General features: G+C 47.1%; 2 non-coding genes across 2 annotated transcripts; one reads left to right on the forward strand and one right to left on the reverse strand.

Annotated features, from left to right (window-relative positions):
- Nucleotides 1-1,796: 1,796 nt before the first annotated feature.
- trnae-uuc (transfer RNA glutamic acid (anticodon UUC)) lies at nt 1,797-1,868 on the forward strand. The gene has a single exon. It is a non-coding gene; the product is annotated as a tRNA-Glu (tRNA).
- Nucleotides 1,869-6,312: 4,444 nt separating this feature from the next.
- On the reverse strand, nt 6,313-6,384 carry trnaw-cca (transfer RNA tryptophan (anticodon CCA)). Its single transcript has one exon. It is a non-coding gene; the product is annotated as a tRNA-Trp (tRNA).
- Between the last annotated feature and the right edge of the window lie 6,053 nt (nt 6,385-12,437).

The raw sequence follows: 12,437 nt of genomic DNA on the forward strand, positions 1-12,437 counted from the left end.
CCTGTCAACGTGTAACTAGCAGATACCCACAGAGCTGCTTTTGAGGCGATGAGCCAAGAGTTTGGAAATGAGACTAGAACAGTGAGGGGCGTGAAGTCGTGATCGAAGTTAAGCAGGCACGTGAGGACAAAGGTGTTTTATTTGCCAGTGAAAGATACTGCTTCACAAAGTTGTACGATGGAAGGGAAGCAGTGACGGTGATGAACTTTGGCTGTTCCTCTTGTGAATGTTCCCATTGCTGCGCATGTCCGTGTTAACGTCAGAACTCTGCAGCATGGCGACGTCAGATCCGCACAGTGACAGGGGCAATGGATGACGCATCTGACTCCACCTACCTGTTTGAAATGCAGCTCACAGCTTCTTCACTCACCCCAATTAATCTTTCTCATTGTCCTGAAGCCGGCATACGGTTTGAATTCCTGATCTGCAGAAACGTGACTCATTTCACTCTCTCGCGTCAGTAAGTGTCCCTGAGAACACCAGAATCAAGTCATAGCACTGTCAGAGGAGAGGAAGCTTAAAAAGCCACACACGCTGCTCATGGGCACATTTCACTTTCCCCAACTCACCGCCCCAACCACTGCGGCTCTTGGGAGTGGAAAGGGAACAAACACCAAAACCCAGTCTCAGCTTTGTAAATCATCAGGAAATAAGAAAACTGTTCATCCCTTCGGGTCTTCCATCCTGGGCTGACAGCCTTGATTTTGAATGGCTTTCCAGTCAGTGCCGATTCGTTTTGGCTGAAAAAAATCTTCCTTATCTCATCCCAGCATTTCTTGCCAGAGACCTGTGTGACAGAGTTTATGTATATATTTCCTTGTGTGTTATTTTGTAAATAACATTCGTTTGCTGGTTGTTTGTATCGGGTATTTCAGGTTCATTAGCCGCTGTTTAAGTGTGTTGGTAAATTTGTGGGCGACCATGATGCTGAGAGGTTTAAGTTGTCTGGACATCATTTCCCAGATGTCTTTCATGTAAAGTAAAGTGCTAGGGTTTCTGCAGACGTTGTGTCTACTTGTGTCAGTTTGTTGATGTGAAATCGGCACACTGGGTTTATTGGGTAGGCAAAAGTGAGGACTGCAGATGCCGGAAACCAGAATTTAGATCAGAGTGTGCTGGAAAAGCACAGCAGGTCAGACAGCTTCCGAGGAGCAGGAAAATCGACGTTTCTGGCAAAAGCCCTTCATCAGGAATAGAGGCAGGACGCTTCCAGGGGTGGCGAGATAAATTGGGGGGTGCTGGGCCAAAGGTAGCAAAGAGTACAATAGGTGAATGGGGGTGGGGATGGAGGTGACAGGTCAGAGAGGAGGGTGGAGCGGATAGGTGGGAAGGGAGATTGACAGGTCCTGAGGACAGCGCTGAGCTGGAAGGTTGGAACTCAGGGAAGGTGGGGGGAGGGGAAATGAGGAAACTGGTGCAGTCCACATTGATGTCCTGGGGTTTAATGTATCCGAGGCAGAAGTTGGGGCGTTCTTCCCCCAGACATCGGGTGGGGAGGGAGGGGCGATGGAGGAGGCCCAGGTCCTGCATGTCCCTGGCAGAGTGGGAGGGGAGGTTGAAATGTTGGGCCACAGGGCGATGGGGTTGATTATTGCGGGTGTCCTGGAGATGTTCCCTCAAACGCTGTGACTTGACTCTGCGACGGGGCTCCAGTCTCCCCAATGTAGAGGAGACCGCATCGGGAGCAATGGATACAAGAAATGACTTTGGTGGAAGCCTTCGAACTGCCGTGACCCGGGTTCGATTTCCGGGCAGGGAAGCAATTTTCAGTAGAGCTGTCAACCTTCGCTGCCGTCTCCCTGGTGGTCTAGTGGTTAGGATTCGGCGCTTTCACCGCTGCGGCCTGTGTTCGATTCCCGGTCAGGGAAGCAATTTGCAGTGTGTATTTTTGGCTGCCCATTCTCCTTAAATGCGCTGTCGAGTTAATGTTTGGTCTTCGGAGTCACTGGGTGCTGCACTGTGTTGTGGTTCGTTGAAACAGTGTCCTCGTTCAGATTTGTTTGTATGTGTAGGGATGATTACTTCTGTAGCTAAGTACTTGGTTCGCGTGTGTTGCTTTCCTGTAGAGGCTGTTTTGAATTTACCATTGACTGTTCGCTCTACTGTGACATCGAGAAATGGCACTTTGTTGTTGTTCTCCTCTTTTGTGAATTTTATGCCAGGAAGGAGATTGTTGATGGTGTTGTAGGTTTCCTCTAATGTGTTTCATTTTTTGATGACAGAAGTGTTTCATGGGCGTTTCGTTGATTTGTTTGTCGGGCTTGTTACTGAATATGAAGTGGGTGGTAAGGCACAGTTCCACGAGGTTGACAGTGTTATCTTTGCTGCTGAAGTTGGTTCTGTGTTTTTGTCTTTAGTTCTTCGAGTAGTGTCTTCAGTTTTCTTTGGCCACGTTGATGTTAATGGATGTGAACGGGGCTGTTATGTCAAAGGACAACATTATTCCATCCTCTTCTGTCTTCGTGTCTTTGGTGTTCAGGAATTCTTGGATGGAGTAAATGGAGTGGCATGAATCTTCGATTTGGTTTTTTAGTCCTCAGTGGAGGCCTTTGACTAGTCTGTATATTGGTGTTCCAAGTAGTGAGACTATGGCCTGGGGGGGGGGGGGGGGGCGGTCCTGGTTTGAAAAAGAGGAGAACAACAATAAACTGCATTCTTAGATGTCACAGTCGAGCGAACAGTCAATGAGGAACTTCAAACTGGCATCTACAGAAAAACAACACACACAAACCAAATACTTAACCACAGAAGCAATCATCCCAACACCCACAAACGAGGCTGGATCAGGACATTATTTCAACGAGCCACTACACACTACAGCACAGAGAAACTACGAAGACCACAAGAGAAATACGTATATAGTGTATTTAAGGAGAACGCGTCCCCAATAAACCCATTCCGCCGATTTCTCAGTGATGCTTCCAAGCTCACTCTCAAAAAATCGGTTTGTCCCTCCATTCTTTCCTGTTTGTTTTTTGTGGGTTTTGAAAGCGTTCCCAATCCTCTGACTGAGTATTGGAGTTGGGAAGGTAAAAACAATGACTGCAGATGCTGGAAACCAGATTCTGGATTAGTGGTGCTGGAAGAGCACAGCAGTTCAGGCAGCATCCAAGTAGCTTCGAAATCGACGTTTCGGGCAAAAGCACTTCGTCAGGAATAAAGGCAGTGAGCCTGAAGCATAGAGAGATAAGCATAGAGAGGAGGCAGAGAAGTGACCTAATAGCGGTTATAAAATCATGAGGGGCATGAACAGTGTAATAGACAATGTCCTTTCCTTGGGTAGGGGAGTCCAGAACTAGAGGGCATAAGTTTAGGGTAAGATGCGAAACAAATTAAAGGGACAACTTCTTCATGCAGAGGGTGGTATATATATGAAATGAGCTGCCAGAGTATATGGGTCAGGTGCTGTCAAATGGGACTAGATTAATTTAGGATATCAGGTCAGCATGGACAAGTTGGACCGAAGGGTCTGTTTCCATGCTGTACGTGTCTCTGACTACTGGTCCTGATGTAAGTTTAAAATAGAGTCCAAGTAACTTTGAATAGTTCAATCTTGTTGAGCTCACCTCCTCAAAACTTTCAGATGAATCCCTCTGAGAGATACTGTTTAAACATGCTGAGTTGGACAAAGTATCCCATCAAGTTCAACACAAACCCAGAGTTGAAGAAGTCAGAAGTCAGAACACCAAGGGGACCAAAACTGATCACAATATTCCAGGTGCAGCCTCATCAACGTCCTGTGTAACTACAACATAACTTGCCAACATCTATACTCAATTCCCTAACTGATGAAGGCCAGTGTGCTGAAACCTTTCTTCACTGCCTTGTGTACCGATGTAATCAGAGATATAGGACCGACTTTAAACTGATCCACGATCCAGCTGCTGGGAGCACAGAAGTAGAGAATTGCTGCGTGAGTGTGCTGGATAGATAACCCAGAGGTCGATGGGTAAAAACCATGTGATTCTATTGCTCAATGTCTCTGTAAGCTACTTTCATATACAAAGGTTCTCTGTTCTGCATCTTGCCTTTGCATCTGCTTCCCAAAGCTTGTTCAGTGGAGGCGTGGCCGCTGGAGCCCAGAGGTTCAACAACCCCCCGGAGCTGGAGGAAGGTCCAAGCTCCAAGAAGCGGGGGGGGGGGGGGGGGGGGGGGTAAGGCTGGAGGCTGGATTTGCTCAATACTTGTATTTTTAACTCATTTAAATGGTACCTACTGTATGGGGCTATGGTTTACATTAAAACCGAAGGATCATATCAGAGTGTTTATATTTAGCAGTGGTAGTTGGTAAAATGCACACTCTGGGGGAGCACTTTCTATGATGCTGCATTTCTCGCCTTCTGCCCTTCCCCCATTTCTTATCTCCCATCTTGATTTTATATTTTTTTGGTCAAATTTAATTTCAGACTAATCAGACTTGCGATTCACTGTGTGCTATTAATATGTTTGTTCGAATATTTCAAGTCAAAATTAATGCTGTAATTTAATTTCTGATGTCAGAGCTTGACATTGAATGTGCAGGTGTGAATACCAGTAAGTTGTGAAAATAAATCAAGAACTTGTGGTTTTTAACAAAAAGAGCAGTTCACTGATATTCATGGCATCGTCTCATTTGGGAGTGATGATTCAAATCTGACCAACAAACCGTTTCATGCAGTCATCCAATTGAATAAAAATGTTCTTTAATTTCATAAAAGAAAATAATTCTGGCAGGCTAAGACTTATGCAATCTATTTATACGATAATGTCCATTGCTCGCAATATGGTCTCAACCACATTGGGGAAACTGGATGCCAACGAACCGAATATTTCAGGGAACAACTCTTGGACTCTAATTCTAACCGACACACCGCCCTGTGGCTGAACACTTTATCCCACCCTCCTCTAGCTTATCTCTCCACGCTTCAGGCTCACTGCCTTATTCCTGATGAAGGGCTTTTGCCCGAAACGTCGATTTCGCTGCTGGTTGGATGCTGCCTGAACTGCTGTGCTCTTCCAGCATCACTATTCCAGTATTTGGTTTTCAGCATCTGCAGTCATTGTTTTTACCACTTTAACTCCCCCTCCCATTCCACCAAGGACATGCAAGTCCTGGGCCTCCTCCACGGCCAACCTCTTGCTACCCGACACTTGTAGGAAAAACACCTCAACTTCTGCTTTAGTACCCTCCAACCACATGGTATCAATGCAGATTTCATCAGTTTCCTTATTTCCGCTCCCCCACTTTGTCCCAAATCCAACCTTCCAATTCGACACCAACCTCTTGACCTGTCATACCTGTCCACCTTGCTTCTCACCTATTTACTCCACCCTCATCTCTGACCTATCACCATCAATCCCTACCTCCATGTTCCTGTTGCACTCCCAGCTGCCTTCCCTCCAGCCCCACTTCCTTCCCATTTATCTCTCAGCCCCCTTGGGCCACCCTTTATTCCTGATGAAGAGCTTATGCTCTAAACCAAGACTGTGATGAAGCAACATCCTCAACAAATAGGAAATAGCTCCCAAGTCAGATTTCATCCCCTCTTCTGTTTCCCAGTTCTTTCAGAAATAAGGAATGTCTTTTTCTTCCACTAGAAAGTGGTCTTCCCCTTTGCGCTGTCTGAAGTGTTATCCCTCACCACTCCTTCAGACACCTTTTAAGAATCCTTTCAACCTGTTTTTCTAACAATTGTGGAGGTGACCAAAAGCAAACATTTCACTCCTCCTCAATGTCCCATTTCTCCTCCTATGAGCCATTTTGTCATGTTGTCTCTGTTACAAACAGCCGAGTGCACTTGGTTTCTGAATTGAAATTTGGCCATTGAAGTGAACAGGATTAATATTTATCGATGGCTAGCTGTGTTTGCACTAACTGTAATTTTCCATCAATACGATGTCTTTTGTTCCACCAAAACTGGAAACAATGATCTGTGTTTATATTGCAGTCGGATGTAGAAAATCATCCCAGCGATCTTCACGTTATTATAGTTTACTGGGGCCATAACATCATTACGTGGCAGTTTGATGTGACTAAAACCTGGATGGCAATCTCTAGATTATGTTGTAAAAATATCGGTATAATGTTATTCACACCACGCTGTCACCAACTGAACGAAGCGGCTGTGTGTTTAAACCCCGTGATGAACAGTTTGTGTTTTACTTCTCACATTGCGGGGAGCTGCGCATTTCCCCAAACAATGGGCACACCACCTCCCCGACAGTGTTCACAAAGCAAACATTCACGTGTGATCGAAAGTTTCCGCAGACACAACCGATATACGGAGTGAACGTACTCCTTTCTTCATTGGAAATGTTAGACGTTGATTGTAGTGAGCCTGACGTGATTTGAACACGCAATCTTCTGATCTGGAGTCAGACGCGCTACCGTTGCGCCACAAGCTCACAGATGGCCCAGGCGCTCGATTCATGCTTAAGGGAAGTGATCGCACTACAATGATTTTACGTTCATGTCTGTTCTGTTTCTCCCCCTTCTCCTTCTGTCTCTCGAAACAATTTCCAACTCTCTCTCAATAAAAATCTGAAAGAACTGCGGATGCTGTATATCAGGAACAAAAAACAGGAGTTGCCGGTGACCCTTCCACAGAACAGATGGTGATTGGGAAAATGTCGGTTTATATGCAGGAGATATTGTGGGAGGAAGGCGGAGATCAGGACAGAGCCCAAAGCGAGGGAAGAACTGTTGGACAGAAAAAGGAGTTGATAACGATCTGCGTGGGAGGGTGAATAACTGTTAATGGAGACTGTTCGTGGCTAATTAGTGTGGAATGACAGACTGTCTGATAACAAGGCTTGGTGTGTGGGGAAGGGATGAGGATACTATGGAGTTCAGGCCCTAGAATTATTGAATTGGATATTGGGACCGGAGGGATGTTTGGTCCCCAAGTGAAATATTCGGTGCTCTTCGTTTTGCTGGTGCTGAGCTTCGCTGGAACACAACAGCAAACCTGAGACAGAGATGTTGGCCAGGGAACAGAGTAGGGTGTGGAATTGGCAGGCAACTGGAAGCTCAGGGTCTTTTTTGCGGGCAGAACGTAGATGTTCTGTGCAGCAGTCACCCAGTTTACGGTTCGTTTTCCCCACTGTAGATGAGGCCACATTGTGAGCAGCAAATGCAGTAGACTGGGTTGTGGGTAGTGCAGGTAAAGTGCTGCTTCACCTGGAAGGTAAGTTTGGCCCCTTGGATAGCGAGGAGGGAATAGGTAAATGGGCTGGTGTTAAACATTCGGCAGTTGCAGGGGAAAGTGCAACTCAATCTGCAAGTTTACTTTGAGAAAATCCTGGACTTGAACTCCCAAGTCTCTTTGCATTTCGGATTTCTGCATTTTCTCCCCATAATCCTTCTGTTCCAACAGTGACTATCTATGTCAGGGCAGCACCAGTGATTTCCTGACATATGGATTGTATTTGGGGATATCAAGGAACGTCAGGAACTGTGAGTATCTCAGGAGCAATCGTTATTCCCGGAGGAGGCAGAGAGGAATGTGGTGTGTTCCTGTAAGCTCCAGAACTTTGATAACTTCATGAGTCAGCAATAACTCTTTCTGGACCAAGAAACGAAAGGGCCAATGAGAAACTGCTACAAGGGAGTTAACAAATAACATACATTAACTATCGCTGGGAAGGAGGAGGCAAAACAATGAGATGTTCCTTTGGACAGATGAGATAATGGTGTTTAATAACTGTGTGACAGAAGGACAATTAATTCTGCCTGTAGAAGGAACGCCTTGGAGTAAAGGGCTTAATTGCAGGACAGGCTGTTTCAAACAGGTGGAAAACCCTCAAGGATAAGAAGGCAAGCTACAGACCTGAGGTCTCCAGAAGTGTGGGGAGGTGGTGTCAAAATCTAAAGCCCAGCACACTCACGCAGCATTACTCTGCTTCTGGGCTCTCAGCAGCTGGATTGTGCATCAGTTTAATGTTGGTCCTATATCTCTGACAACATCGGTACACAAGGCAGTGAAGAGAGGTTTCAGCACACTGGCCTTCATCAGTTAAGGAATTGAGTATAGATGTTGGCAAGTTATGTTGTAGTTATACAGGACGTTGATGAGGCTGCACATGGAATATTGTGATCAGTTTTGGTCCCCTTGATGTTCTGACTTCTGACTTCTTCTACTCTGGGTTTATGTTGAACTTGATGGGATACTATACTTTGTGCAACTCAGCATGTTTAAACAGTTTCTCTCAGAGGGATTCATTTGAAACTTTTGAGGAGGTGAGCTCAACAAGATTGAACTATTCAAAGTTACTTGGACTCTATTTTAAACTTACATCAGGACCAGTAGTCAGAGACACGTACAGCGTGGAAACAGATCCTTCAGTCCAACTTGTCCATGCTGACCTGATATCCTAAATTAATATCGTCCCATTTGACAACACCTGACCCATATACTCTGGCAGCTTATTTCATATATGTACCACCCTCTGCATGAAGAAGTTGTCCCTTTTTATATATTTCGCCTCTCACCCTAAACCTATGCCCTCTAGTTCTGGACTCCCCCATCCCAGGGAAAAGACCTTGTTTATTAACCTGTCCATGCCCCTCATGATTTTGTAACCTCTATTAGGTCACTCCTCTCCCTCTGATGGTCCAGTGAAAACAGCCCCAGCCTATTCAGCCTCTCCCTGTAGCTCAAATCCTCCAAACCCCCAGCAACATTTCCGTAAATCGTTTCTCACAGAGAAGTCAACGTTTCAGTCCTGAAGAAGGGTTAATACCCAAAACGCTGACTTCTCCACATCCTGGTGCTGCCTGGCTTGCTGTATTCTCCCAGCCTCCTGCTTGCCTACTTCGGGTTGCAACATGTAGTGGCTCAGTGTTTCCCACTGCAGCCTCACCGTGTCGGGGACCCAGGTTTGATTCCGGCCTTGGGTGACTGTCTGTGAGGAGTTTTCATATTCTCCCAGTGTCTGCGTGGGTTTTCTCTGGGTGGTCCTGTTTTCTTCCATAAACCAAAGATGTGCAGGTCATGTGGATGGGCTTTGCTAAATTGCCCATAGAGTTAGGTACATTAGTCAGAGGGAAATGGGTCTGGATGGATTACTCTTCGGAGGGTCGGTGTGGAATTGTTGGGATGAATGTCCTGTTTCCACAATGTAGCTAATCTCATCTGCACTACTTTTGTCTCTAACTAATGGCAGAGTAGACTCGTCTGGCCCATTGGCCTAACATCTGCTCTGATGGTCTTGCGGTCTTAGGTTTCTCTGGATCATTTCATTGGCAATGTGTGTCCCTGGCTCAATGAGCAGCAGTGTCCACTGAAAGCAAAGCTCATAGGATCGTAGAACTCCTACAATGTGGAAAAACAGGTCATTTAGCCCAACACATCTGCACTGATATTCCGAAGACTAACCCACTCAGATCCATATTCCTACCCTCCATAAATTGCACAGACCCCCAAGGGTGGAATTATTCCTGGTTTCCTGGTGCCATGAGGCAGCAGTGCTAACCCTGAACTACTATGGGGTTGGGGTTGTGGGGTGTAGGGGAGGCAATTGCAGTACAGCAGAAAACAAAAACAGCCCACCTACTCTCCCACTGCACCCACTGTCAGAACTGGCAGGAGTTTAAGTCCTGGGGGGTGACCGAAGGCAGCGTCACTGGTGGGATCTGATTGCTGGGAGCGCTGGTGCCCCCGCTGGTGCTTCCGCAAGTTGCAGGAAAACATGAACCTCTTCCCACTCTCGGGCCAGCTGAAGGTCCTCTCACGGTGTGGACACACTGGTGCTTCAGCAGGGAGGAGGAATTGCTGAAGGCCTTCCTGCACTTAGGGCAACTGAACGACTACACTCAGGCAGCATAATGGCCTCCCCCTCCCCCACCCGTGTGGACCAGCTGGTGCTTCAGCAGTGTGGAGGAGCGGGTAAAGCACTTCCAATACTCGGGCAGGAAAACGGCTTCTCCCTGGTGTGAACGGACTGGTACCTCAGCAGGGCTGAGGAATTGCTGAAGCCTTCCAGCACTTAGGGCAACTGAACGACATCTCCCCCATGTGGACCCACCAATGGTAGATTCATTTAGATATAACTGCGTGACTTTACATATTAAGATATCCCTTTGAATGTGCCCACATCCCTTTGAAATGTAATCTCGTCCATTTAAACCCCTTTGTTTGCAGAAATACCCGTTAAAATGTCCACGTCTCTTTAAAATGCAGATTGCCCCCTTTAGATATGACGCCGTTCCGTTATATGTCGGGATATCTGTTTAAATTGAGCCGTGAGCTTTCCCAGTGTAGACAGGGCTACTCGGAACGTGGCAGTGTCCCCCCTGCAGCTGCAGAGCGAGACAGGAGAGTTTGTTTTTGTGAATGAGCAGTTGTAGCGCGAGGTGGCTGTCACTTGGTGACGGTGAGGCTCCCCCGGCCCCGCCCATCCCCCCTGAGCTGACGTCACGCGGGGGTGAAGGCGGTTGGGAGGAGAAGGGGCGGCCGTTAGGAAAATGGCGCCGTGCGGCCCGGGGCAGACACCCGTCACTGGGCACCGCCGCCTTCCTGGTGCAGCTGCTGTGTCACGGCCACACCGCCCGGCTGTACAGCAGGTAGGAGCCGGTGACCATTCTGGAGGCGGATGGGGTTAAGGGCCTGTTTGGGAACCCGGCGGCCGCCTGGGTGGTGGAGTTCTACTGGTCGTGGGGCGGCCCCTGTGTCAACTCTGGGGCCACCTGGAAGGTACTGGGCCCGGGAGGTGAAAGGTGAGGCAGGTTGGGGGGGGGGGCGGAGGGGAAGGAATGTGGGGCCTGTCCTGTCATAGTGACATTATACACTCACTTTCCGTCTGATTTTACTGGGGCTTGTGCTGTTTACCCTCAGTGTTTGTTTAATCCTTGTGCTGTTTACTCTTTGCTGTTACTTGTGCAATTGCTGAGGGTAGTGTGTAAATACTAGTGAAGGAGATTATGCACCAGCATGTCTATGTTCCTCAGTTATTGAAGGGGCAGGACCTGTTGAGAATGGCTAGTAAAGTATGTGGTGCACTAAGCCTTATCAACATGGATATAGTTAGTTATTTGTGAAAGTATATTCTTTATTCTTTAGATTTGGAGATATACAGCACAGAAACAGACCTTTTTGGACCTCCCCATCCATGCTGACCAGCTATCCAAAATTAATCTCGTCCCATTTGCCAGCACTTGGCTCACATCCATCTAAATCCTTCCTATTCAGATGCCTTTTAAATGCTGTAATTGTACCAGTCTCCACCACTTCGCCAATTGAGACACAGGCATGGTACAACTTTTCCAGCGTCTGTCTCCTCCCTGGATTCACTCCCATTCCTTTCAGTTGCTCCAAGTCAACAACTGAACCCCAGAATGAAATGTAAATGGAAAAGGGGGATCATTCCAAACATGCACCACCCCGTGCTCTGAATGGAAAACTTGTCCCTTAAATATCTTTTGTATCTTTCTGCTTTCACCCTAAATCTATGCCCTCTAGTTCTGAATTTGACTCCAACACTGGGGAAAAGACATAAAAACATTGAGCAGCCAGACAAATGCAAAAGCTATAAAATATCGAGCCACATAGGGGGAAAAAAATTATGGCTCTACCCTTTTTGTTCTCTGATTAGCATTTGTACACCTAAAATCTGTCAAGAACACCAGCATCGCCACAGAGCATATTGTGTACACTCCTCAGTGTCAAGACACATGGCGCATGTTTGCCGGCGTCACCAAAACATTGGGCATGTTCCTTGCTGTCAACAGATAAAGGGCGAGACCTACTTTTGATGGACAAATAAGGAGCACTGGAGGACCGGAAGGAGACTTGTCCTCCTGCCATTCAGATCTCCCCTAGCAGTGAATGCAGAAGGTTGACGAAGCTCCTGCTCTTCCTTCTGAATGAAGATTGAGCTTCACCCCAGACTGCAACTTCCTTCCTCTGTCCAACATCTGAGAGTATGGCACTCTCTTCTCACCCCTTTTTCCATTTATATTTCATTCTGAGGTTCAATTGTTGACTTGGAGCGACTGAAAGGAATGGGAGTGAATCCAGGGAGGAGACAAACTCTGGAAAGGTTGGTCCAGGCCTGTGTCTCAATTGGCAAAATAGACAGACAGGAGATTGTAAGAACGCAGCAAGCCAGCCAGTATCAGGAGGTGGAGAAGTCGACATTTCGGGTGTAACCCTTGTTAAGGACTTGGGGGGGAGGGGCACAGGGAGAACTGCAGAACAATGGTGTGCTGGGGGCAGGGTGATGAATTGGGGAGAAGTGGAGACAGGTAGAGTGTACAACCTGGTTGGTGAATGGGAGGAAGGAATCTAGTTGGTGGCAGGCTGGGAATGGAGTTGGGGGGATGGGTATGCAGGTTATTTGAAATTGGAAAATTCAATGTTGAATCCTCCGGACTGTGGACTGCTCAGGCGGAAGATGAGGCGTTCCTCCAATTTGCGGTTTGGTTTGTTGTGGCAATGGAGGAAGCTAAAGATGGTCAT

Source organism: Chiloscyllium punctatum, chromosome 36 (assembly GCF_047496795.1).
Source record: "Chiloscyllium punctatum isolate Juve2018m chromosome 36, sChiPun1.3, whole genome shotgun sequence".
Classification (NCBI taxonomy): domain Eukaryota; kingdom Metazoa; phylum Chordata; class Chondrichthyes; order Orectolobiformes; family Hemiscylliidae; genus Chiloscyllium; species Chiloscyllium punctatum.